Source organism: Mauremys reevesii, linkage group 11 (assembly GCF_016161935.1).
Source record: "Mauremys reevesii isolate NIE-2019 linkage group 11, ASM1616193v1, whole genome shotgun sequence".
NCBI lineage: Eukaryota > Metazoa > Chordata > Testudines > Geoemydidae > Mauremys > Mauremys reevesii.
Genome location: NC_052633.1, coordinates 53,327,187 through 53,353,555, shown reverse-complemented (window position 1 = coordinate 53,353,555; position 26,369 = coordinate 53,327,187). Strand labels below are relative to the sequence as shown.

The following is a 26,369-nucleotide window of genomic DNA, read 5'->3' as shown; positions in this document are numbered from 1 at the left end:
TACCATTTTTTGCCAGGTATTCCCAGGTACGTTAAGCGAATAAAGTTGTGGCCTAATTAATCCACATCCCTTGTGTTATCTTTCTTACTGCATCATGGGTACAAAAAGATACATTTGGAGAGATCTGCTCTCCACAGTGATGTAGCTGTTGTGTAAACAATGAAATATTACAGCAAGGCATGCAAGAATACCCAAGAAAGTTGTCACATCATGCTGGAACCAGTCATTGCAGATGAACACTAAACCAATGACTAATTTCTATGACTTTGTTAATGTTTCTTTATTTTTATCAATTGATTATTATGCAAAAATTCTAGCCAATCAGAGTAGTCTGCAAAACAAACAAACAAACACACACACACACACACACAACACTCCACTAGCCTTCCATCAACATCCCGCATCCCGTCACTGGTTAGTCTGTCATTCAATGAGAAAGTCAGATACTTCCAAACTCTCTCTCACACCCCTGAGAATGTAAAAACAAGTGATATTCTGTCATATGGAGACAAGTACAGTTCAAAGTACCATTATCACTTGTTCTCATGGTGATAATTAATCCCATCATCATTATCATAATGAAAAAGCATGTTCAGAAAATGCTGATTGAAGATTCCAACATAAAATATACAAGTCATTCACTGCCTATCAGCCAAATTGATTCTTACACTTACTGCAGATTAGCAGTGTCTTCCATATTATTTTATACCCCAATCCAAATTTATCTAGTGTTCTTATGTTTCACTTCATGATTTTTTAAAATGTTCTGCTCTACTATGAAGTGTTAGGATTATACTTTTCTTCTTTAATTTGTGATGTATATTTAGCGTTAATCAGAATCTTTGCCTGATTTTGCTTCCACCTCTGCTCCAATCTTGGGGTCCATGATTTACTGCCTAGCTGAAAGGAAGAAGGCTATAGTCAGGCAAGAATGTTAAAATCTGTGAACTGTTACAATTAAAAACAGACATACTTTTCAAAAGTAAAGCAAAACTGCATAAAGCCTTGAAAATGAGGTCCTCACCTCCACTCCGGCCCCTTCACACAAGGGGAAAGGGTTAGAGTGGTGTGAAAGGGCACTAAAGGTCCCCTATCTGGTCATGGGAGAATGCCTCCAGCATAGACACTGCGGAAGACAGCCCTACATGTCACAAGTTCTGGAACAGGGTGTGTGTATGAGGGTTGGGACCAGGGGCTTTAAAGGTGTGTCGGGATAGGGCACTGGCACAGAGTGACAGAAATTCCAGCTGGTGATGTAGTGCATAGGGAAGCTCCTGGAGGCTTCAGTAACTTAGACCCGCAGAGCAGTTATTCAAGGGGCTGCAAAGATGTCTTAAATCCACCTTAGCTCTTGATCCAGCTGCACCTTAAAGAGGCAGCACAGACTCTCACCCCAAATGTTTTTATAGTCAACAGCCCAAACCAAATAAACAGCCCGATCCTATCAAGTGCTGACTGCCCTTAACTCACATCAGCTTCAGAGGGGACTGAGGTTGCTCAGCAGCAAGCAGGCTGCACTCTGCACCACATCATACCGAGCCCTGGAAAGCTTATGCTCAAATAAATTTGTTAGTCTCTAAGATGCCACAAGTACTCGTCGTTCTTTAAACTACAGTAAATTAACACTTCAGAGGGGACCAACGGTAAATTAGGAATAAGTGAACCAGTTTGAAAAACAAAGAAAAGCTGCATGCCCCTAAAACTTTACTCATTGCCAGAACTGAACCAATGTTTTTGCAAGCTGAGCCTTTTGAGGTTCATCCATTATTGATCTATGTCATGGACTTTTGTCCCACAAGTACTGGAAAGAAGTGGGCCTTGTAAATAAGCCTCCCAGTTTATTTGCTGGTTTTTGTTTATTTTTAATTAACACATATATTTATCTGTTTTGGTGGCCCTGCCATTTGAAATAACCTTTAAACAGGTTTGCAGTTCCAACACCCTCTCTGGGAATGCAAAGCTTTTTATGTTTAGTTATCTTGATAGGAGGTGGCTAGAACACTATATATATGCAGATCTGTTTTTACTGATTCACTTTGATCTCAGATAAGGCAAACTGTGTTAATTCCAACCAATGGTTTGGAAAGGTTTTGAGTCTCTCCCCCATTCCCTCTTTCAGATAGAAAAAACTAGAGGAAAGGACAGAGGGAATCTGCAACAAAAAAAACCCAGGAACAGCTTAAGTTCAGGTGAAAGGTTAAGCTAAGATTTAGGTTTTATTGTTCTTCAGTTCATTATAAAGGCAAACCACAGCCCAGAGGTAAGTTTGGACTATATCCAATTATGCATGTACAATAGCTTACAGGATTTAGGGTGACCAGGTGTCTGGTTTTCAACCGGAACACCCAGTCAAAAAGGGACCCTGGCAGCTCTGCGTTAAAAGTTCAGTCGACAGTGCTGCAGAGCTAAGGCAGGGTAGTCCGTACTTCTCCTGGCTCTGTGCTGCGCCCCGGAAGTGGCCAGCAGGTCCAGCTCCTAGGCGGAGAGGAGCAGGAGCGTGCTGCCCCTGCCCCAAGCACCAGCTCTGCACTCCCATTTGGTCAGGAACCGCAGCCAATGGGAGCTGCAGGGGCGTTGCCTGCGGGCGAGAGCACCCACGGAGCCACACGGGGCACAGACCAGAGTCAGGACAGACAGGAAGCCTGCCTCATCCCCCTGCTGCGGCAGTGACTGAGAGCTGCCAGTGGTAAGCCCACGCCCTGACCCCCTGCCTCAGCCCTGAGCCCCTCCCAAACCCATAGCCCCCTCCTACACCCAAAACCACTTATCCCCAGCCCCACCTCAGAGCCTGCACCCCCAGCCCAGATCCCCATACCCCCTCCCACACCCAAGCCCCACCCCAACCTAGAGCCCTCTCCCGCACTCTGAACCCCTCAGTCCGAGCCCCACCCCAGAGTCTGCATCCCCAGATGGAGCCTTCACCCCCTCCTGCCCCCCAACCCCGTGGCCCAGCCCAAAGCCCCGTCCCACACCGTGAACCCCTCTGCCCCACCCCCCCAGCCTAGAGCACCTTCCTGCACCCTAAACCCCTCATCCCCCAGCCCCACCCCAGAGCCCACACCGTCAGCTGGAGCCCTCACCCTCACCCCTCCCCACACCCCACGCACCTGCCCCAGCTTGGAGCCCCCTCCCACACCCTGAACCCTTCATTTTTGGCCTCACCCTGCAGCCCACACCCCCATTTAGAGTCCTCACCCCCTCCCGCACCCCAGCCCAGTGAAAGTGAGTGAGGGTTGGGGAGCAAGAGTCACAAAGGGAGGGAGAATGTAGTGAGCATGGAACAGGGCCTCGGGAAGGGGCGGGGAAGGGGGTGTGACCTCAGGGAAGGGGGTGGGCTAGGGTGTTCGGTTTTATGCGATTAGAAAGTTAGCAATCCTAACAGGAGTCAATCTTGTTTCCTATTTTGTAAGCAGAGTTTTATGCCCACAATTATATGTGGGCACAGTTCATAAAATTAAACACCTAGTTATCTGACTGGGCCACACATACATAAAATATGCACATGAAAATATATCTTTTTAAATATCTCTAAACCAATCCTACAATAGTGTTTTTGTAATATATACAGCATATACTGAAAACATGATAGTGTAGTATAAAGGTTATATAGCATTCATTGGGGATGACCTACATATGGGCTGAATGCAGAAATTAGTGGGTGAAATTCTATAGCCAATGTTATAGAGGAAGTTATACTAGATGATCAGAATGGTCTCTTCTGGCATTAAAATCTCTGTTTTTTTACTCTGAATTCACTTTTGGTTTTTCTGTACATTATATAAAGGGAGACAATTACCATTTCTAATCACATATTCGAAAGTGGCATATGATAAATTGGAAATCACCATAAAGTACACATTACATATTTTAAAGTATCACATATAAAATTTCATAAATTATATTTTCACAAGCACAACTGCATCACCTTTCTATTAAATCCATCTCATCTGGGACTTAGTCTAATGTTCTAAATCCCTGAGCTACTTCAAATAGCCACCTTTATAAAAACTCAGCCTTCCAGGGAAGAGTTTCCTCCTTCCCTCTCCAGATATAGCAATTCCCATAAGTTGGGCAGTGATACCTCTCTAAACCTATAACCAATAACTAATAATAAAACTATAGCCTGATATTACATGTAGCTACGTAACAAAAAAAAATGGACTTTTTCCATTGGTTAAGAAGGAGGAATGGTCTTGTGGTTGAAATGATGGCCTGGGATGGTTCAAGCCATTTGAGTTCTATTCCTTCTTCTGCCATGCAGCTTCTATATCACCCTGAGCAAGTCACTTTATCTCCCTGTACCTTGGTTCCACAGGAGTATTGTATGGATAAATTCATTAGCATTTGCAAGATACTATGGTGATGGAGCCTCTTTCCAAAGGGACTCAGCCTCTAGCATTGGGAAGTCCTTAGATACAGCTCTGTTAAATAATGACATTTTAAATATCCAGAGCAGCTGCTCTCCATGGTCATTTTTGGACATGTTTTACATTTATTGCAGGTTTTTGTTTGTTTTTTCTTTGAGCACAGTTGGCCTAATGGTAAAACTATGGCATCTGTCTTCACTGGCAAAAGTATGTAAGTAATAGCTCCAACAGTTATTCTAAACTCTCTAAAATATTCCTAAAATAGTCTTTGTATAACAGGAGGCATAGATCTGAGTCAGCTATCCAACTTCCTGTGAATGTTTATGGGAGCTGGGTGCATAATTCCATTAGATTCTATTGAAAATCCCAGCCACATGATGGTGATATTTAATCTACAGATTTTACTGACACTTGTTTGCGTTTACCTGTGCCATGATGCCTTGGCCATTCATGAATAATACAATCATCCCAAACTCATGGTGATTAAACCTTTATACCACACCACACCATTATGGAGATAGAAGTCTACGTATATATTACATATATCCAAATGCACACACATACAATATACTTGCACACACAGACCCCAAATTGTCTAAATAGAGAATAATAATATTAATTTAATTATATTCATAGAGAATGGTACTCTCAAAGTTTTTTTATTATTTTTTCTAAACAGTTCATAGGTTAAAGTGTCTATCAAGACCAGGAACTTTGAAAACCACAGAGCACACAAAGCCATAACTTTTAACTAATTTTTGTATGACTAAAATCTTCAGGTTTTTTTCAACTAACTCATCTCATTTCCATGATCATAAAAAACTGTAATATTAAATTATAACAACAGCAATCAAAGTCCTGGGGAGCAAGAGGATTCTCAATTGCAGGCCATGCATCACTCTCAATATCACCGCAGAAGAAGAGACTGAAAAGCACATCAATTCGCATAACTTCCTACCAGTACCCATTGTCTTTTCAGTTCCTAATGATGCTGAAGTGTCTCCATGATTAAAATTTAAAGGCTTCCCAGTAACCAAGTAATTTGCCCAAAACTCCTTATCCAGCACTCACCATGAAGACACTGATTTTAATACACTATTAATCAAGCTCCAGCCAAGTTTACTACTGATACTTTCAATTACACAGGAACTAACTTCATTGTTCTCAGTGTGTCAATGAGAGACCACTTCCCTGATTAGCCATTCACCCTAGAAACAGATGGATAACAGACTTGGGTTGGATACATTTTACAGAAGGGACTATTTGTTGTGAATTATTTGTTGAGAGAAGTAAACAAAATTAGGCATTTCCATTGTGTGATATGAATGATTAATCTGACTTTTGAACCATATAAAATGGTATATCACAAATAACTGATTTTAATATATAAATGTAATGTTGATATTGCATTTAATTAATTAAATGTAAATTAATGCAATGAAGAATTTAACAGACAAGTTGTAAAAATGAACATATGTGCATATGCACACATATACACAAACAAACACATATGCATATACACATAGATGTGTGTGTGTGTGTTAATGATAAAAATCAGGGAGAAAATACTATATTAAGGATTAGCCATCTACTAAATATAGTGCACAATTTAATCTCAGTTCACCAATGCCCAATTCTACCTCATGATTATTGTACAGTACTTCTAACAACAACAGAGTGTATTCTTCAATATTTCCCTGATCCCACAAAAACATACTTGCTTAATTTTAAGCATGTAAATAGTCCCAACGACTTCAGGCCCTCTCATGATCAATGTGAGACATGTACATAAGTGACTGGAGGATCAGTTATCATAAAACGATCCCCAATGCAAGAATTCCAACAGATTGCAAATAGTTATGATTTGTCACACAACATCTGGTCTCCTCTTTCTGCAATAAAATGGACAAATGGGAAAAAACGATACAGGCTGTGAAATGGCTGCTTGATAAAAAAAACAATTAGAGTGGAAGAGACCTAGACCTGGCTATGCTAGAGTAAAGGAATGATACTGGATCTTAAGCCTAGCTTATGATGAGTCATAATTTGGTGTTTGAATTTTCTTTCCATAATCAGTAGCTGAAGCCAGAAGTTTTTAGTCCAGCTACAGCTACTGCTTAGGAAAAGCATAAAGCTAAACAGGTGTGCGAGTCCTGATATGACAAAGGACTCTAATGCTTTTCCTTCCTCCAACAGAGAGAGATTGGCTGCATACAAGTTCCTGAGAGTCAATAAGAGCCTGATAATCTCAAAACCAAGGCTATGTCCACAGGTACATATCATGCCATCCGATCTTATTCAGACAGATGTTGGAGAAATTTTTAAGCAGAATTGTCCAAATTTACTCAAATAGCTATAAGTTAATTTTCATACAGTTGGTTCTCAATATAACTCAAGAAATTATACTTTTAGACCACCTGACAATGAGTTTTTGTTCAACTGGAGAACTTTACACTACCTTCAGTTACATATAAAGTTTTGTTGACAAATGGCCACAGAGAAATCTAAGGCACAGAAATCATTATTTCATCCATGCTGACCGTAAAACCACCTGAGCATTATAAAATTCATGTTTGAATAAAACAGTTAGGAGCCAAATATTATTTAAAATAATTCTGAAATAGTTGGTTAGAACAAATATTCTCTGTCTTACCAGCAAATTTGATAGATTTTATCTTTCTTCTGTAAATCAGTGTTTGTAACGTCATTGGGAGTTACCAGATAGCAAAATGTGTAGGTGACCATGCTAGTTTGGCTTATCTGAGTGTGGAGTAGTTAGTAAGCATTTTCGCCAAGATCTATCAACATTTGCATTTCCTTTTAAAAGATGAACATATTACTGGTCAAGCCTATTCTAACTAAATCTGACTGACTAGCCCCCATTCTTAGGTGTACTTATCTAAATGTTCTATCCACACACACCGCCATTTATTACGTGGTGCCAAATCACTACATGCTATTATTTGCTCAACAATAGGGAGTGAACAGGTGAGTGTGCACTTGGATACCAATTAGTTCCACTCCTCCCCCCAAGAAAGCTGATTGAAGTAATTAGATAATATGGCTGGCAGCTGGGTGAGAAAGAGCCAATTAGCCCATCAGCCCAGAAGGATGCAAGCACACAGGAAGGCAGTGTGGGGAGAGAGGAGCAGGGCAAGCTGAGACCAAACTCACAGAGGCCTCAGGAAAGGGAGGTCCTCTGGTCCTGAGGAGAGAGCCAAAAGCACAGAGGATATTGTAAATAGACTATTGCACGTGGACTGTCATGGTGTTGGTGGAGGGAACTCAAATAAATGTCACTGTGAATGCACAACCAGTGGAATCTGTGCAGTTTCTGCTGAGCAAGAAGGGAAGAGCGAAGGGGCACCCTGTTAATAGTCTCACTCATACAGCTTTAGACATCAAGCCTGTTTTATTGAGACAGTTGGTTAACACATGGAAGCCTTTTATCAGAATTTGGCCAAAAATATGTCACATCGATGAAAATTTCCCCCAAATTCATAGAGGTACAATAAAAAAAAAAAGACTACATATGGTCAGAGGTGGGAGAGTAGATGCCAAAAAATAAGAGTCTCTTCACATTGCACCTGCCTTTGGATTAATCTATGGAGTGGAGTTGAACTCCTGAAGAACATTCATGGATTTCTGTTTGCAAAAGCAAAAGTACTCAAATGTATCAATCAATATCAGAAAGTAAAGCAGCAAAAAACTAGAGCTGTAGTAAGTTGTTCTCACACTGGCAAACAAGCCCTTCCAAGCTTAAGAGCTACTGCTCACAAATTCATGCTTCTCCCGTTGGACTCACTTATTGAGTATAGGTTGTGTAGTTTACATATTAGAATAATATTGTACCTCCTATTTGACTTCTGCAATGATTGTTGGTATCACAATGTAGAAAGGCAGTTGGCTTGGTTATTATACAGTAGAAGAGATAACAAGAACTGGTATAAAGGACACATTAAGAGTGTTCTGCATAGATATGGACTCATACCAAACATTTACTGTACATCCAGATTATCAATTCTCCAAATTTAGGAATATTTGAATATGGAATTTTGGGTTAGCGCATTATAAAGATAGGACCCATTTTTGAAATTTGAAACCATATTCTGATTCCTACTATTTGTCAGCCCCCGCTCCCACCCTGTGCCATGCATTTAGAGCTTTTTTGTTCGAGGTTTTAATTTCAGAACACCTCTAATTCTGTGGTGGGAATGGGTATAGTGAGGTTATCTTTTGTGAACTGCATTACTCCTTCATGAGGCAGTATCAAAGAAACAACACAAGTATTTTTAAGTAACAGTAAATTAAACTCTCCTTAGGCTAGTAAATATGGACAGTTCTTATGAAGCAAAAGAACTTGCTCACGGGGCAGATTTCTCTGAGCTGTCAGAGCTCAACTACAATCCTGGGACAATTTAACTAGGTTCAGGTCAGATAAATATCAACCTGACCCTTTGTCCCATACATCAGCATGTTAATTTTATCATTTGAACTATATGAGATTTATTCAGCATCTCTATCTGTTAGATTATTACTGATTTTGCCCCAGATCCCTAAGTAGCCCCCTCAAGGACTGTACTCACAACCCTGGGTTTAACAGGCCAATGCTCAAACCACTGAACTATCAAACCCAGGATTATAAACACAACATACCATAAAAAGGGTGCTTTCTCTTTTGGTGTTTCTGACCTGACCAAGAGCAAGCAGGACATACTGTGATGCTCATGAGAAAGCTTGTTCTCAAAAGATACCCAGCCCACTTTTGGAGATCCGCAAAGCTTGAATAACATTTAGACAAACATCTTAACTTTTTGGTGTTTATCCAAAACAAGTTTTCCACATTTTTGAGATTTGCGCGTCCCCTGAAATTTTCTCACGAAGTGTAAATTGGCTGTATAAAAAATGCAATATATAAGAGCATTTAAAGTAATCACTAAGATTTAGAGTGAGCTTTTACTTCACTGTGAGTACGTTACCTTGTTGCAAGATTTACAACATTAACCAATTATTTTCTGTCAACTAGCAATTTTTTGGCAGATCCCTTTTGCATGATTCATGAAGGACCAGTAAAAGGCTAATTGTTCAAATTAATTTGCGTAAATGACTAAGCAAGAGATAACAAAATTACATCTGCACTTGTTTGGCAAAGATTCAATAGCAGCGGCCCTGTACTGCCAGCTGCTTCCAGACAACACTCTTGCAGAAATTAAAAGCTACAAATATTAATTAATACACTTTTTTGGTACGTTAATTTGCACTGAAAGGTTCCGGAGTGCAAAACTGCTGAGAAGATGAACCATGATAATTAAAATTAATGGGATGGATACATGTTTTTGCAGCTGAAGTTTTAAAAACCCATGAATGGAACTGGGAACTTGAAACTGACATTCTCATAAATCTCTATGATAATGCAGCTATTAGTATTAGAAGGATTAAGTACTGTGGATCCAGTGTTATCCATCACATGACACATTGTATCCCATCTGTCATTGCAGCAGCTAAGACATGATAGCTGTCCTTGAGGAAGCCATATGAAAAGCTTTGGGAATTCAAGGAATTCTGGTGCTGAGTGTCGGACAACAAAATGAATAGCTCAAACCTCTGACTCTCAAGCAGAAATAATGGCCAGTACTCTGTACTTGTCAGCTTAGTGCTTTAACAAATACTCTAACTATGGTATCTGTATTTAAGTTTAGTTAAGCAGTATGAATTATAGATAGATCAGACAGAATAAAAACAGTCACGTCACAGACTTTATCTTTAAATCATTTCTAACTTTACATGTTTGATTTCACTATAATAGTTTTTACTGATGATCACACTAATCATTTTGCATATTTTTCCTAGGCATTGCTCACCACTCTAGCTCTGCTAGATATTTTGAAATAATGCTCAAGTTTGACACAAAATTACTAATAACAATACTCACATATTCCACAGTGGTGTGTGAGATCTGTCTCTACATTTTGAAGATGGAAATCCCTATGTAAGTGTGAATATTATTAAATGAAAATTACATTTTAGATCTATTGTGTCTTTAACTTTGACTGTTGCCTTAATTTTAAATGTATGAGGTGTTAGCACTTTATTGCCTGTTTAAAAAATATTGTTACATTTCTATCAGACACAAATAGAAAGAATGAAAAATGTGACAGACATTTCTTTCACAGTCTACTAATTAATACATTTCCACATTACAAAATGTATTCTTCATAAGAAATTTTTTTTATGCTAAATAAAAACAAAAACAGTGTTTTTATTTCCATGTTATAACATTGTATGCATTCACATTCAGAATGACTAGATTCAATGGCTGAGACAAACGAAGGGAAAGGGAAAGGTGGATGTAAGGAAGCAAGTAAAGTGCAGAGGAGGTTGAGACTGATGTGAGGATGAGTAGCTTTGTAATACTGTACATGTAAACATCCAGTGTCAGATCCTCAGCTGGTGTAAATCATTGAAATTCCAGGTAATGAGCCTATGCTGATTTACAGCATCAGAAGCCCAGGTTCCCAGAGTATGCAAAATACCAATTTATTTATCACCGCTAGAGGGAGAGTTTTTAAGAAAAGTTATTTCAGAGTTGTGCCTCCAGAAGGAAACCAAAAAATTTATAACTTTATGGTTTGCCAATCACAACTGGAAAAAGATTTCTCAATTTTTTTTACAATTCAGAACGTCATAGTTGAATTCAATCCAGTGAGCTGAACATCTTGCAGTATATACAATTCCAAATTATTTTTTTCTTCTAAAGTATTTGTCAAGTAGTGTCAACCAAGTTTGATGATCAGTAACTAATTTTGTACCCTATTACATAGCATGCCATTTTCCACAGGCTACAGTCTGGGCTATTTCACCATCGTCCCTCTTCTTCAATATCACAGGTTTGTTTACATTTGTTTGTCTTTGATTTTCACAAAAACATCATGGAATATCCCATTTCTAATAACATCACACAAAATCAAGCATACACCCTGACCTCTGGTTCTCAGCATGCGTTTTTCAAACACACACATACCAATGTAACAACCAATGAAGTCAATGGAATTCTTTCCATTGACTTCTGTGGGCACTGGATCAAGCTCATGGAGCACAGTCGTTAACAGTGCAAGCTGGCCTTTTCCTTTCCATCTCCACCAAACAGAAGCTGTTTAATATAATACTCCACTCACAACATAGCAACAAGACCTCAGCATCCCAGGAGATAAAACGTCTTGTAAAATTCTCCTTAGTAGTAATATAGGAAGAATTCATGAGAATCTATTTCTAGATAAATACCCATTTTATATCTATGGATATAAGAACAGCTTTCTGTGCAGAAGTGGGTTTAGATTGCCATATTATTTAACTTTAAAGGATAGTATCTAGCAAACCTTAAAAACAGCCACTCTGTCTCTCTCCTTCTCTGCATCCTGAAGAAATTAGTTTATAGCACATAGTAAATAAAGAGATTTTAGGCAAAACTGCCATATAGGCAGGGCCCTATCAAATTCACAGTCCATTTTGGTCAACTTCACAATCATAGGATTTTAAAAAACATAAATTTCATGCTTTCAGATATTTAAATCTGAAATTTCATGGTGTTGTAATTGTAGGGGTCCTGATCCAAAAAGAGAGCAGTGTGTGTGTGTGTGGGGGGGTGTTGCAAGGCTATTGTAGCAGGGTTGTGGTAGTGCCACCCTTACTTCTGCTCTGCTGCTAACGGCAGTGCTGCCCTCAGAACTGGGTGGCCGGAGAGTGGCAGCTGAAAGCCAGGAGTCCAGCTCTGAAGGCAAAGTGCAGAAATAACGGTGGCATGGTATGGTATTGCCACCCTTGCTTCTGCACTGCTGCTGGCGGGGTGCTGCCTTCAGAACTGGGCACCTGGCCAGCATCTGCCGCTCTCCGGCCACTCAGCTCTGAAGGCAGCACAGAAATAAGGGTTGTAATACCATGACCCCACCCCCCCCAAAATGACCTTGCAACCCCCCCACAACCCTCTTTTAGGTCGAGACCCCCAGTTTGAGAAATGCTGCTCCCCTGTGAAATCTGTTTGGTATAGGGTAAAAGTACACAAAAGACCAGGTATCATGGGAGGAGACCAGATTTCATGGTCCGTGATGCATTTTTCACAGCTGTGAATTTTGTAGGGCCCTATATATATAGGCATGCAACTGCCATATGGAATAAACTGCCAAAAGAGGTTTTGAATAAGCCAGATCAATGAATTAAAAAGAAACCTGAATTAGCTGACAAACCAAGACAAAACAGTGAATTTAGGAGAAGAAAAGGCGGGGGAGGGGGGAGATATAAAGGAAAAAAATGGGTGCATGATAAGGGTACATGATGGGGCAGTTCTTATCCATAGGACTGATTAAAAACATTCTATGAATATGCAACATGTTTTTGGGTTAAAATGAAGAATATTTTGCATTCCCATAGAGTTTTCTACCCAAGGAACTCAAAGTACTTTACAGACATTAATTAGTTAAATCCCATAAAACTCCAGTGAGGAAAATATTACCAGAGCAATTTTACAGATAGGGAAATGGGGCCAGAGAGGCTAAGCAATTTGCCCAACGTCACACAGGGACTCAAATGCAGAAATAAGATTGCCAGGTGTCCAATTTTCGACACTGGTCAGGACCGCTGACTGGGCAATTAAAAGTCCGGTTGGTGGCGTAGCGGGGCTGGTAGGCTCCCTGCCCACACTGTGCAGCTGCTGGGAAGCGGCCGGCATGTCCCTCCGGAGGGAGGGGTGGCCAGGGAGGCTCTGCGTGCTGCTCCTGCCCACAGGCGCTATGCTGAGTGCCGGCTCCACAGCTCCCATTGGCCAGGAACCATGGTCAATGGAAGCTGCAGGGACGGCACCTGCGTGGGGGCGGCACCTGTGGGTGGGGGTGGCACGTAGAGCCTCCCTGGTCACCCCTCCACCTAGAAGCCAGAGGGACATGTCGCTGCTTTCCAGGAGCCACCTGAGGTCAGCACCGCCTGAAGCCTGCAGTCCTACCCTCTGCCCCAGCCCTGAGCCCTCTCCCACACTCTGAACTCTTCAGCCTCAGTCCCACCCCAGAGCCTGTCCTGCCAGCCACAGTCCTTACCCCCTCTCACACCCCAACTCCCTGCCCTAGTCCGGAGCCCCCTCCTGCACCCTGAACCCTCATTTCTGGCCCCACCCTGCAGCCTGCACCCCAGCCCAGAGCCAGTATCCTATAACCCCATGCGTCAGACTGGAGCCCCCTTCCACACACACTGAACCATGCAGGGCCTTGTGGAAGGGGCGGGGTAAGGGTGTACAGTTTTCTGCAATTAGAAAGTTGGCAAACCTGTGCAGAAGCAAGAATAGAACTCAGGTGGTCTCCTGTGCTTTAGACACCTAGTGGCCCACTCTTCCATTGCAAGGTCCACATGCACAGCAACTTCAAGATTAGGTGCTTAATTATTAATTAAATTAACTTCCTTAAGAAGGTAAAGGGACAAGACACTGTTGGTCTATAGGAGAGTACTTAGACTTTTATTTACTGTCCTTTGGCTTTTACTGAAATCCTTTCCTACCCTCCCCTCAAAACAGTTCATCTTCCATCTCAACACTATCATATCCTCTCATTCTGTGCTCAATGGAGAGACTTCAGTTTGCTATAACCTCACAGAAGGACATTTATCTGTGTTTCTCTCATAGCAAAAAGCAATAAGGGTTATAAATGCAGGACCGTGTCTGTGATTCAAATAGCCCATTTCCCTCAATACATTTCTATACCCTGAACTAACCAGGAGCAATAAGAGCATTGGAATTATGAAACATTTCCAGAGGTCTGATGGCAGACAGTATGTAGCTGTCATCTGAAACTAGGGGAATTTGTGCCACAAGGCAGGTATGAAATAGACTACAGTAGTCAGTGACAAATAAGTAATGTACCTAAATATACCCAGTCTATTCAGAGAGCCCTAGGATGCTATAGAGATGCAGAGTGGGTGAATGGACTTGATTCTCAGGAGGGGGCTGTGGTTAAAGGGTCTGTTTCTTTTTAGTTTGTTTTTATTGGCTTCCAAAATGCACACAGACACCAAGCACAAGCTCCCGATTTTAAATTAAAAATCAAAATAGAAAGACGCCCTTTTAAATTAAAGTAAACCATGGGCATTGGGCACACACCCATTTTTCAACAGTTAAATGTTACAGATAGGGACATATGAAGAGAAAAATCTTTTGAACACATTGGACTGAATGAGGTTCTGTGGTGGGATCAGAGTAAACTAGAGTCTGCCCCTCCTAAATAGGGATGGTTGGCATGTATGAGCTAAGTATTGTAAAACATTATTTTAAGCAATGTATTTTTTAGTATTTGTGAAAGGTCATGCCTAGACAATCAGAATTAGAGCTTTAAGACTACATTTTTAAAGATATTTGAGGTGGATGTGCCTTATTATCTTAATGACCCCTTTCCTTACTTTTTCATGCAGACGTCCCCCCATCCTATGCGTTGCTCCTTATACATGGAATGAACTAAAATGTTTTTCCCATTCAAACCACTCAAAAACACCATTCTCACATCATCACCTACAAAAAATAAGTAGCCAGAATAAAGGACTTACTAAGTATAGGGATAGCTCAGTGGTTTGAGCATTGCCCTGCTAAACCTGGGGTTGTGAGCTCAGTCCTTGAGGGGGCCATTTAGGGAACTGGAGTAAAAATCTATCTGGGGATTAGTCCTGCTTTGAGCAGGGAGTTGGACTAGATGATCTCCTGAGGTCCCTTCCAATCCTGATATTCTAAGTATTGTGACTCATCACCCCAAGCACCTGCTTGTATTTTACATCTCTTTCCCTCCCTTCATCTGTTTTCCCCCTTTTTAGATTATGAATTCTGCATCTATCAATATATCTGTACAGTGCCTTACACATTTTGGGTGCTACTATAATATATATAACTATAAAGTTCCAGCTTGACAGCGCTGGAAAATGAAGTACTCTATTTATACACCAAAGCAGATATCTGGATGCCAACAGTTCCAGCTTCCCCAAACAGTGTACATGTTTCAGTCATGTTCCCCATGGCCCCTGCACATGGTCCTTGTAGAAGAAATTAGCTTAGGTTCTGGGATTTATATTTGTGCATCAAACATTCTATTCCCTCATGCCTGGTTTCAGCACAAAAAGAGACCAAGACCTTTTAAATGTGTTGCTAATGATATGTCTCATCAAAGGCTCAACACTTATACTCGTGATGAGCAAAAAGCAGTTGTCTAACCTTGCCACCTATGCCCTTCTTGGGTTCTCCTTTTTAAGGGTCTCTTATGTAAAAACAGTCAAGTGTGTAAATATTTTTAAGTCTATCCATTTAAAAATATTAAAGTACTCAAAAATGCAGAATATATGTTTTTGTGCTCTTATCTCTCAAGAAAACCTTCACTGATTTTTTTTTAATTAAAAAAAATCCCTTTAGGCTGTGAATGCCAAGTTTTAGCCCAGAGGGAATTTTTATTGCAGTTACAAACCCCTAAAAATCAGTGTGTTTTATATATTTTTACGCACACACACACACACACACACACACACACACACACACCCAACCTATTCTGCATTTTTAAACTATATATTAGTACAGAGCCTGATAAACCCTTAACTGTGACACTGGTACTGAGGGCTTCTATAATATCTGATGACAAAATTGACAGATTACTTCTGATGAGGATGTGGAAAGCTTTTTGTTTTTAACCTGACCCTGAAGACATGTCATAACATTTGTAATATCTGCAATAAAATGTCAACCTCACTACTATAAGATTGCTGGAGCTCAGAGTTAAGCATTCAGTTTAGTGCTTCTACAGCTTTCAATTTAAAATAAAAAAGACCCTTAATTTCCTTTTGGACAGTTCAAACCTAGTATAGTCTAATTTATCTTGGCAAATACAAAGTAGTTATAAGCTATGAGAAAAGAAATCTAGGGAATAAAAAGATGGACCAAAATGAAAATATCAAAGGCCTCTACATGAGTCTCAAACATACAGCATGCTAAAAGGAATTTTTGAAAGGATCTTGCAACAAAGATAGAGTCAATGACCACCTCAATAGTTAGTCTGACTTAATTTCAATCTGTTATGATCTAAAATTTTACTATGACCTCCAAGGGTCATGAAGTATTTTAAGATCAGTTCATGAGAGATAAAAATGTCAATAATGTCTCCCATTCCCTGTAGTCAGATGCAGTATTTTGTAGTTGAATCATTCAATTAAGGAAACGGATTATACTGCTCTGGTCTTACTGAACTCCTTATCTTCCTCTTTGTTTAGTCTTGCAGTACCACATTATTAGTCATCAGGACTGTAAAGAGACTAATACTTGCCATTGATGTGTCATCTACTGTTTTGACACACAGATGGTATTTCTAAATGTGTGCAATACAGAATAAAACAGTCCCTCTTTTATTCTTGATAAAATTGTCCCAGCAATAATGTTTGTATATAAATGTGACCGCCATTCACAATTCCTTGGAAGAAAATACTTTCTGGCAATTAACAAGGGTTCATCCTTTCTGTATGTACATCTACTATGCAGTAAAGCTCAGCTTTATTCCCCATGAGACACAATACTTCATCTATTTTTGTAACTTCCTCAGACTTAATATTATTTTATGTTTCAGGACTTCAGTAGTTGCCTTCTTGTAATATTTTAGCTTTTAAGCTGTTTTCTTGCCTCACTGAGCTCACATAAGATACATCTGAAAGCTTTAGTACAAATTTACTTCGAATAAAGTCTTCAATTCATTTTCATGGCACCAAAAAGACAGCTTTAATAACTGCAATGACAAATAAACTGGAAATCATTCCAGGCCTTTTCACTTAACTGACAAGTAGAACACTCTCATAATGAGCCGCAGGTTTTACGTTTTCTCTTTGACCATAATAGCTTCATTTAAGAGCGTCAGACCCTGACACTTCATCATTTATCTACATTATTTCTCATCTTCTTTCAAATAAATTATGGAATACTAGACTGAACACATAAAAACAAAGTGACTTGTTATCTGTAAACAGCAAGATAAATTGTCCAGAAGTTCCTCATTTAGTTCCTTTTTAAATTTAAGGGCAAGTTATTGATTGTACCTTTTTTTCTACTGCAATTTTTTGCATTTTTTTACAGCCATCTTATTTTTGTTGCCAGTGGCCTTTTTGCAGTCATCCAAAGTCTGATGATGGTGCAGAAGGCATAAAATAATTCCATTATCCCAAGGTTGGCCAGTATAGCACAGAGAGGTGGAAAAAAAAATCAAATAAACAGCTTACATAGATATTTCTTTCCATCTGTAAAATTCCTTGTCCATAATACATCTTGTCATACTAGCAAATGTGACACATCCAAAGTAATGAACAGTGGTCTGTAACTGTTTTAGCCTATAGTGAGATAGTAATGATGATATTTACTGTGTGCAGAAGAACACTCCCCACCTCTACTGAAATATATTAATTCTTGTCTGAACCCAGCATTCAACATTCTACTGAGTTCACATTTATTTTATTTTAAAACTGCATTGTTTAAAATCTAATTAGCAGCATTGCAGCATTTACGTTTCAATTACTAATGACAGGTGACACTCAAAAAGATTGGGTTTAATAATGCCTTGTGTTTCTAAAGCTCCAACCATCTGAGACTCTTAGAGCACTTCCCAAACATTAATGAATTAACCCTTTCCAGATCCATGTGAGGAAGATAAATAGTATTACTCCAGTTCTACAGATGGGGAAATTGAGAGACAGAAGAAGTTTAGTCTTGGGTTTGCCCAAGGTCACACAGCCAGCTTATAGCAGAGTTGGGAATTGCAATCAAATACTGGTTAAGATACCGGCATGCGAGTCAGAGTAAGTCACAAGGGTAAAGTAATTCCCAAAATATTCAGAGGATTGTTAGAGTCTTTTCAAAACTATCCTGCCTTAGTTTGCAAAAAAATAGACTAAAAAATCTCAAAAAGAATGGGCCTTGTCATGAGATTCCAGTACATCCTGTTTCCACTTTTTCTTAATGAGGCTTTGATCCCTAAGCCCTTTAGCACCCATCAACCCTTAACAAGGGGGCGGGGCTACTGAGGAAGACCAGGGCGTTAAAAGCCCGCTCCTAAGTGGCCAGAGAAGCTAGCGAACAGGAGACGCTAACAGGGGAGTTTTGTGAGGGGGGCTCTAGATACACTTACCATTCTTTAAACTTAAAGCCCAAAACATGCCCTGATAAAACCAAAACATCAACAAAGGAATGAGCTGCAGGAGTAAAAAGAGAATGCAGGCAGAAGTCCAGCAACAAAATGGGGCCTACCCAGTTTATTGCACCCAATGCAGCATGTATGGTTACATGCCCTATGGGCAGGTGGTGTATGTGTGCATTCGGTGCAAGGAGCTCCTGGCCCTCAGAGAAAGTGTACAGGCTTTGGAAACCAGAGTGGCTGAACTGGAGGAGCTAAGGGAGACAGAGAGGTACATAAATGAGACTTTCTGGGACACAGAAGAATGGTCCTACCCTCAGTCTGACAGTCTCTGTGCTGCTGAGTAGGATGAAAGTCTCAGAGAAGGAGAACATCCAACTGCAGCAGAGGGAAATGATCCCATAGTTGGGATTTTTCTTTTAGATGCTGTCACGGTATCCTCTCACACTGAGGATACCTCTCCAGAGGAGGGAACTCCAGTTATTAGGAAGAGACAGGTAATAGTTATAGGGGATTCGATCATTAGAAACATAGATAGCTAGGATTGCGATGACCAGGAGAACCACATGGTGACTTGTCTGCATGGTGTGAAGGTTGTGGATCTCTCGAAACATCTAGATAGACTTATATGTACTCCTGGGGAAGAGTCGGTGGTCATGGTACCTGTAGGTATCAATGACATAGGGAAGGATAGGAGAGAGGTCCTGGAGGTCAAATTTAGGCTGCTAGGAAAGAGATTGAAGTCCAGGATCTCCATGGTAGCATTCTCTGAAATGCTTCCAGTTCCACATGCAGGGCCAGTTAGACAGGCAGAACTGCAGGGTCTCAATGTGTGGATGAGATGATGGCATAGGGAGGAGGGGTTTAGGTTTATTAGGAACTGGGGTAACTTTTGGGAAAGAGGGAAGTGGCTCCATCCAAACCAACATGGAGCCAGATTGCTGGCACTTAAAATTAAAAAGGTTATAGAGCAGTTTTTAAACTAAGGGCTGGGGGAAATCCAACCGGTGCAGAGGAGCACATGGTTTGGACAGAGACATCCCTTAGGGGATGATCTATTATGGAGATTCTCTACATCCTAGTAAAGAGGAGAGAATGGAAGACGATAAAATACGGGTAGGATCTGATGAGAAACAGTCAAATGAAAAAGAGTCCCATTCAATTACATCACATAATGGCAGACAGCTAAAAAGTAATACGTTTTCAAAGTGTTTATATACAAATGCTGGAAGTCTAAATAGTAAGATGGGTGAACTAGAGTGCCTCGTATTAAATGAATATATTGATATAATAGGCAACACAGAAACTTGGTGGAATGAGGATAATCAATGGGACACAGTAATACCAGGGTATAAAATATATTGGAAGGACAAAACAGGTTGTGCTGGTGGGGGAGTGACACTATATGTGAAAGAATGCATAATCTCAACTATACATATAAAATGATGGGGTCTAAATTAGTTTTTACCACTCAAGAAAGAGATCTTGGAGTCATTGTGGATAGTTCTCTGAAAACATCCATTTAATGTGCAGCGGCAATCAAAAAAGTGAGCAGAACGTTGGGAATCATTAAGAAAGAAATAGAAAATAAGTAGGGCTGTCAAATGATTAAAAATGAATCAATTAATTATGATTAATTGTGCTGTTAATAATAGAAAACTATTTGTATAAATATTTTGGATGTTTTCCACATTTTCAAATATATATTTATTTCAATTACAACACAGAACACAATATCTACAGTGCTCACTTTATATTTGTTTTTGTATTATAAATATTTACATTGTAAAAATAAAATAGTATTTTCAATTCATTTAATACAAGTACTGTAGTGCAATCTCTTTATTGTGAAAACAACTTACAAATGTACAGAAATAATTGCATTCAAAAATAAAACAAGGTAAAACTTCAGAGCCTACAATTCCACTTAGTCCTACTTCTTGTTCAGCCAATTGCTCAGATAAACAAGTTTGTTTACATTTGCAGGAGATAATGCTGCCCGCTTCTTGTTTACAATGTTACCTGAAAGCGAGAACAGGCATTTGCATGGCACTGTTGTAGCCGGCCTTGCAAGATATTTACATGGCAGATGCGCTAAAGATTCATATATATCCCTTCATGCTTCAACCACCATTCCAGAGGACATGCATCCCTGCTGATGATGGGTTCTGCTCGGTAACGATCCAAAGCAGTGCAGACCAACGCATGTTCATCTTCATCATCTGAGTCAGATGCTACCAGCAGAAGGTTGATTTTCTTTTTTGGTGGTTTGGATTCAGTCATTTCCGCATCAGAGTGTTACTCTTTTAAGATCTCTGAAAGCATGCTCCACACCCCAACCCGATCAGATTTTGGAAGGCACTTCACATTCTTAAACCTTGGGTCGAGTGCTGTAGCTATCTTTAGAAATCTCACATTGGTAACTCCTTTGCGTTTTGTCAAATCTGTAGTGAAAGTGTTCTTAAAATGAACAACATGCTGAATAATCATCCAAGACTGCTAGAACGTGAAATATATGGCAGAATGCAGGTAAAACACAGAGCAGGAGACTTACAATTCTCCCCCAAGGAGTTTAGTCACAAATTTAATTAATGCATTGTTTTTTTAATGAGCGTCATCAACATTGAAGTATGTCCTCTGTAACTGTGGCCAAAGCATGAAGGGGCATATGAATGTTTAGCATATCTGGCACGTAAATACCTTGCAATCTCAACTACAAAAATCCCATGTGAACATCTGTTCTCACTTTCAGGTGACATTGTAAATAAGAAGTGGGCAGCATTATCTCCCATAAATGTAAACAAACTTGTTTCTCTGGACGATTGACTGAACAAGAAGTAGGACTGAGTGGACTTGTAGACTCTAAAGTTTTACATTGTTTTGTTTTAACATGCAGTTATGTAACAAAAAAAATCTACATTTGTAAGTTACATTTTCACGATAAAGAGATTGCACTACAGTACTTACATGAGGTGAATTGAAAATTATTATTTCTTTTGTTTAGCATTTTTACAGTGCAAATATTTGTAATAAATAATATAAAGTTAGTACTCCACACTTTGTATTCTGTGTTGCAATGTAAATCAATATATTTTAAAATGTAGAAAAACATCTAAAATATTTAATACATTTCAATTGGTAATCTATTGTTGAACAGTGCAATTAAAACTGTGATTCATCATGATTAATTTTTTTAATTGTGATTAATTTTTTGAGTTAATCACGTGAGTTAACTGTGATTAATCAGCAGTCCTAATAATAAGAATTGGAAAAGGTACGGAGAAGGGCAACAAAAATGATTAGGGGTATGGAACAGACTCTGTGAGAGGAGAAATTTAAAAAGCTGGGACTTTTCAGCTTGGAAAAGAGATGACTTAAGGGGGAATATGATAGAGGTCTATAAAATCATGACTGGTATGAAGAAAGTAAATAAGGAAGTTTTATTTACTCCTTCTCATAACACAAGAACTAGGGGTCACCAAATGAAATTAACAGGCAGCAGGTTTAAAACAAACAAAAGGAAGTATTTTTTCACACATGCACACTTAACCTATGGAACTCCTTGCCAGAGGATGTTGTGAAGGCCAAGACTATAACGGGGTTCAAAAAAGAACTAGATAAATTCATGGAGGATAGGTACATCAATGGCTATTAACCAGGATGGGCAACGATGGTGCCCCTAGCCTCTGTTTGCCAGAAACTGTGAATGGGCAACAGGGGATGGATCACTTGATGATTACCTGTTCTGTTTATTCCCTCTGGGGCACCTGGCATTGGCAACTGTGGGAAGACAGGATACTGGGCTAGATGGACCTTTGGTCTATGGCCCACTATGGCCGTTCTTATGTTCACTGGTTCTGAAAACTGCCTCTCTCAGAGTTTACAGCCACCAGTCCTGGCTGAAACTATAAAGGAAAAAGTTCCAGGAAAATGAAAATTTATGGGAAGAAAATGTAACCCACAAGTAGATTACATAGATTCCTGGGGCTCTGTCTGCTGGCCAGGCCCCAGCTCCAGGCTTTTTCCAGCCCCAAGCAAAAAAAAAAGGCGGGGGGGGGGGGGTAGGGGAGGGGATGGAGTGCTGCCACCAAAGAAAAAAAAGAATCCCACCCCTTGAAAAGGGTTGCCCTTCCCAGGGAGCTCAGGAAATGGGAGAAGCCAGTTTTTGAGACAGTCTGGAGCCAGCCAGGGCAAGGGCAAGACCAATCCCCAACTAAATCATCCCAGCCAGGGCTTTGTCAAGCCTGACCTTAAAAACCTCTAAGGAAGGAGATTCCACCACCTCCCTAAGTAACTCATTCCAGTGCTTCACCACCCTCCTAGTGAAAAAGTTTTTCCTAATATCCAACCTAAACCTCCCCCTCTGCAACTTGAGACCATTACTCCTTGTTCTGTCATCTGCTACCACTGTGAACAGTCCAGATCCATCCTCTTTGGAACCCCCTTTCAGGTAGTTGAAAGCAGCTATCAAATCCCACCTCATTCTTCTCTTCTGCAGACTAAACAATCCTAGTTCCCTCAGCCTTTCCTCATAAGTCATGTGCTCCAGCCCCCTAATCATTTTTCTTGCCCTCCGCTGAACTCTTTCCAATTTTTCCACATCCTTCTTGTAGTGTGGGGCCCAAAACTGGACACAGTACTCCAGATGAGGCCTCACCAATGTCAAATAGAAGGGAATGATCACGTTTCTCAATCTGCTGGCAATGCCCCTACTTATACAGTCCAAATTGCCGTTAGCCTTCTTGGCAACAAGGGCACACTGTCGACTCATATCTAGTTTCTCATCCACCGTAACCTCTAGGTCTTTTCTGCAGAACTGCTGCCTAGCCATTCGGTCCCTAGTCTGTAGCGGTGCATGGGATTTTTCCGTCCTACATGCAGGACTCTGCACTTCTCCTTGTTGAATCTCATCAGGTTTCTTTTGGCCCAATCCTCTAATTTGTCTAGGTCCCTCTGTATCCTATCCCTAACCCTCCAGCGTATCTACCACTCCTCCCAGTTTAGTGTCATCTGCAAACTTGCTGAGAGTGCAGTCCACGCCAGCCTCCAGATCATTAATGAAGATATTGAACAAAACTGGCCCCAGGACTGACCCTTGGGGCACTCCGCTTGATACTGGCTGCCAACTAGACATGGAGCCATTGATCACTACCCACTGAGCCCAATGATCTAGCCAGCTTTCTATCCACTTTATAGTTCATTTATCCAGCCCATACTTCTTTAACTTGCCGGCAAGAATACTTGGAATACTTGGGAGACTGTATCAAAAGGTCTGCTAAAGTCCAGGAATAACACATCTACTGCTTTCCCCTCATCCTCAGACCCAGTTATCTCCTCATAGAAGACAATTAGGTTAGTCAGGAAAGACTTGCCCTTGGTGAATCCATGCTGACTGTTCCTGATCACCTTCCCCTCCTCTAAGTGCTTCAGAATTGATTCCTTGAGGACCTGCTTCATGATTTTTCCAGGGACTGAGGTGAGGCTGACTGGCCTGCACGCATGCAGGGTTCCCCCTGAGAACTGGCCTCTAGGGACCTGAAAGCAAGATCCCTCAGCTGGGTTTTCCTCTCTCCATTGATGACTCCCAGTTTGTAGAGTTTTGCTGGGAAACTTCCCCAGCCAGGCTGAGTTAGCCCTCCAGCTCCCTAGGTGAAACCAGTCACCACATGGTCAGCTCTGTTCTGGCTGCTAGTTCAGGGCTGCTGCCTGCTGTGAGTGTGTCTGGGCGCTGGGCTGGGGACTACAGTTTGGATGTTAGTAAAGTTGTATAATCTGCACTTTGAGCCTTGTACCCCTTTGTGGTGAGGGGAAATCTGGGACCAAAGCAGCCTCACTCCTGCCTGAAGAGGATCCCTGCCAGCAGAGATCAGCCCCTCTGCAGTGACTGAGGAGTCCAGAGTCATCTCTGAACCTGAGGATCATTCATGGAGTTTGTGAGTGCACCATCTTCTAGATAGTCAAGGAACTTGTTTTGGGGACCCCCTACTCCCTGAACTGGGTCCTCAAGCCAGGGAGTGAGGGTTTGGGGATTCTATAACCTGCTGCATATTAAACCTGTGGAGGGACTTACCACCTCCTCCCACATGTGAGTCCTTTGGGCTGTACTGAACCCAGTCAGCCACACTGCTAAACCACTGCAGAGAAGATATCGTGGTCATAGGTCATCAAGGGCCCCAACAAAGTATGTGTATGAACCGGACACTAATCTTACATTTGCTACATCAGGTCATGTGACTGGGGAAAATCATGGGTATTATCAGCATGGGCACCAGTGCCCCTAAAAATAGTGTTTTACCTTGTTATGTTATATTTGTCTCCTGTTTAATATAATTACTGTGCTGAATACACTGTATGTATTTTGTTATTTCTTGGGAGTCTCCAACTATGTGGCAAGTAAGTGGGGGTTACCCTGTGGTTAGAATTTTCCTCCCAAGCTGCCCTGGTGACCCTGCCAGGAAGGAGCAAAGGGGGTGGAGGCACCGCCAAATAAATTCATGGGGAAAAATAAAGAAGATTCACCCTGCTGAGTGGGTGGCAGGATCCAGAAGAACCCAGGCCTGTCCATCAAATCCTGTAAGCAGATTGGCATTGAAGAAAGTTACTGGGTGGAGAGGGGGCACTACAAAAAGTTAATCCTAAAAGATTTTAATAGCAATTTAGGTCACTTATTTTATCAAAAAGTTTGCACATCCTTGTTCTTCATCAGCTCTCCTTGATTATCTCTTCTTGTGTGTGTAGACAGTCATAGCAGAGATCACAGGATATTCAGGAGTTTAATTAGGTCAGTTGGTGCAGGTGGTTCAGGGAGGTGTTTAGCAAGCAGAGCATCGGGATAAGATAGACATAGAGGAAGGCTGAGCAGCAAGACCAGTGTGACAGTGAGGAGCATCTGGACAAGAGCTACACATAGTTTGTAGACAATAAAACCTTTAAACACTTCATGTTGAAACGTAACTGCTTAGCACTTACCAGTTTTGGCATGAACTGCTTAAAGGTTTCAGCTCATGAAGGCACCTGTGCATCAAGCTGACTTCCTCCATGCACTTGCTCCCTTTCTTGATCCACTGAAGTGCGCTGTTCCTCACTCCATGTTCTGCAAACCTGGTAAGCTCTGAAGGAGGGAAGCCCAAGTCTCTGACCTTACAAGGATTGTCAGAGCACAGCTTCTCACTGCAGATCTCAGTAGGTCCACCAGTCACAGATGCCAACACCCTAATGGAACTACAAGATCTGCTTTCCAAGTAACTTTTCTTACAAGCCTTTCTTACCATCTGCCCTTCTCCTGCTGCTGTCACTGAATGGGATGTGAGCATGTAGCCATCTTGAAATTCAATCAAGTTATCTACACAATGCAGGCAGCAATCAAATTGAAGACAAAATAGTAGTTTAAGCTAAGACTTCCATCAGTTGCAATTCTATATACATAAAATTATAATTATATCTCATCTTCAGTGTAATACTTAGAAATGCCATTTGATACAATTGTTTTTATTTGAAAATTTAAATGTAACTAAATTAGAAAAAATAAAGTAGTAAAAGTTAATTGAGAATTATCTACTCCAGAATAACTCTTTCTGGTAAATGGTTTGTGTGGTTATAGAAGGCTGATAAATATAATTGTATTTAGGTAATATCATATTTAATTTACTGTACTTGATTGTTTTATACACCATTTTATAAAGGCCTGGTAAGTGAGCTTTACATTATTGTTTGTATCTTAAAACACACACACACACACTCACATGCAGTGTACAGACAAACAGATTTTGAACAAGGTAGCTTTTAGCAGTTTGTCCCCAGAGATATTAAGGATAAACTGCTTCTGTGT

At 40.6% G+C, this 26,369-nt stretch overlaps 1 long non-coding RNA gene across 1 annotated transcript in view; it reads right to left on the bottom strand.

The window, feature by feature from the left end:
- Positions 1–744: 744 nt before the first annotated feature.
- LOC120374343 overlaps positions 745–26,369 on the bottom strand; it is a 120,565-nt gene continuing 94,940 nt past the window's right edge. Inside the window, exon 3 of the long non-coding RNA XR_005586021.1 lies at positions 745–896. This is a non-coding gene — a long non-coding RNA (uncharacterized LOC120374343). The remainder of the gene's footprint in view (positions 897–26,369) is intronic.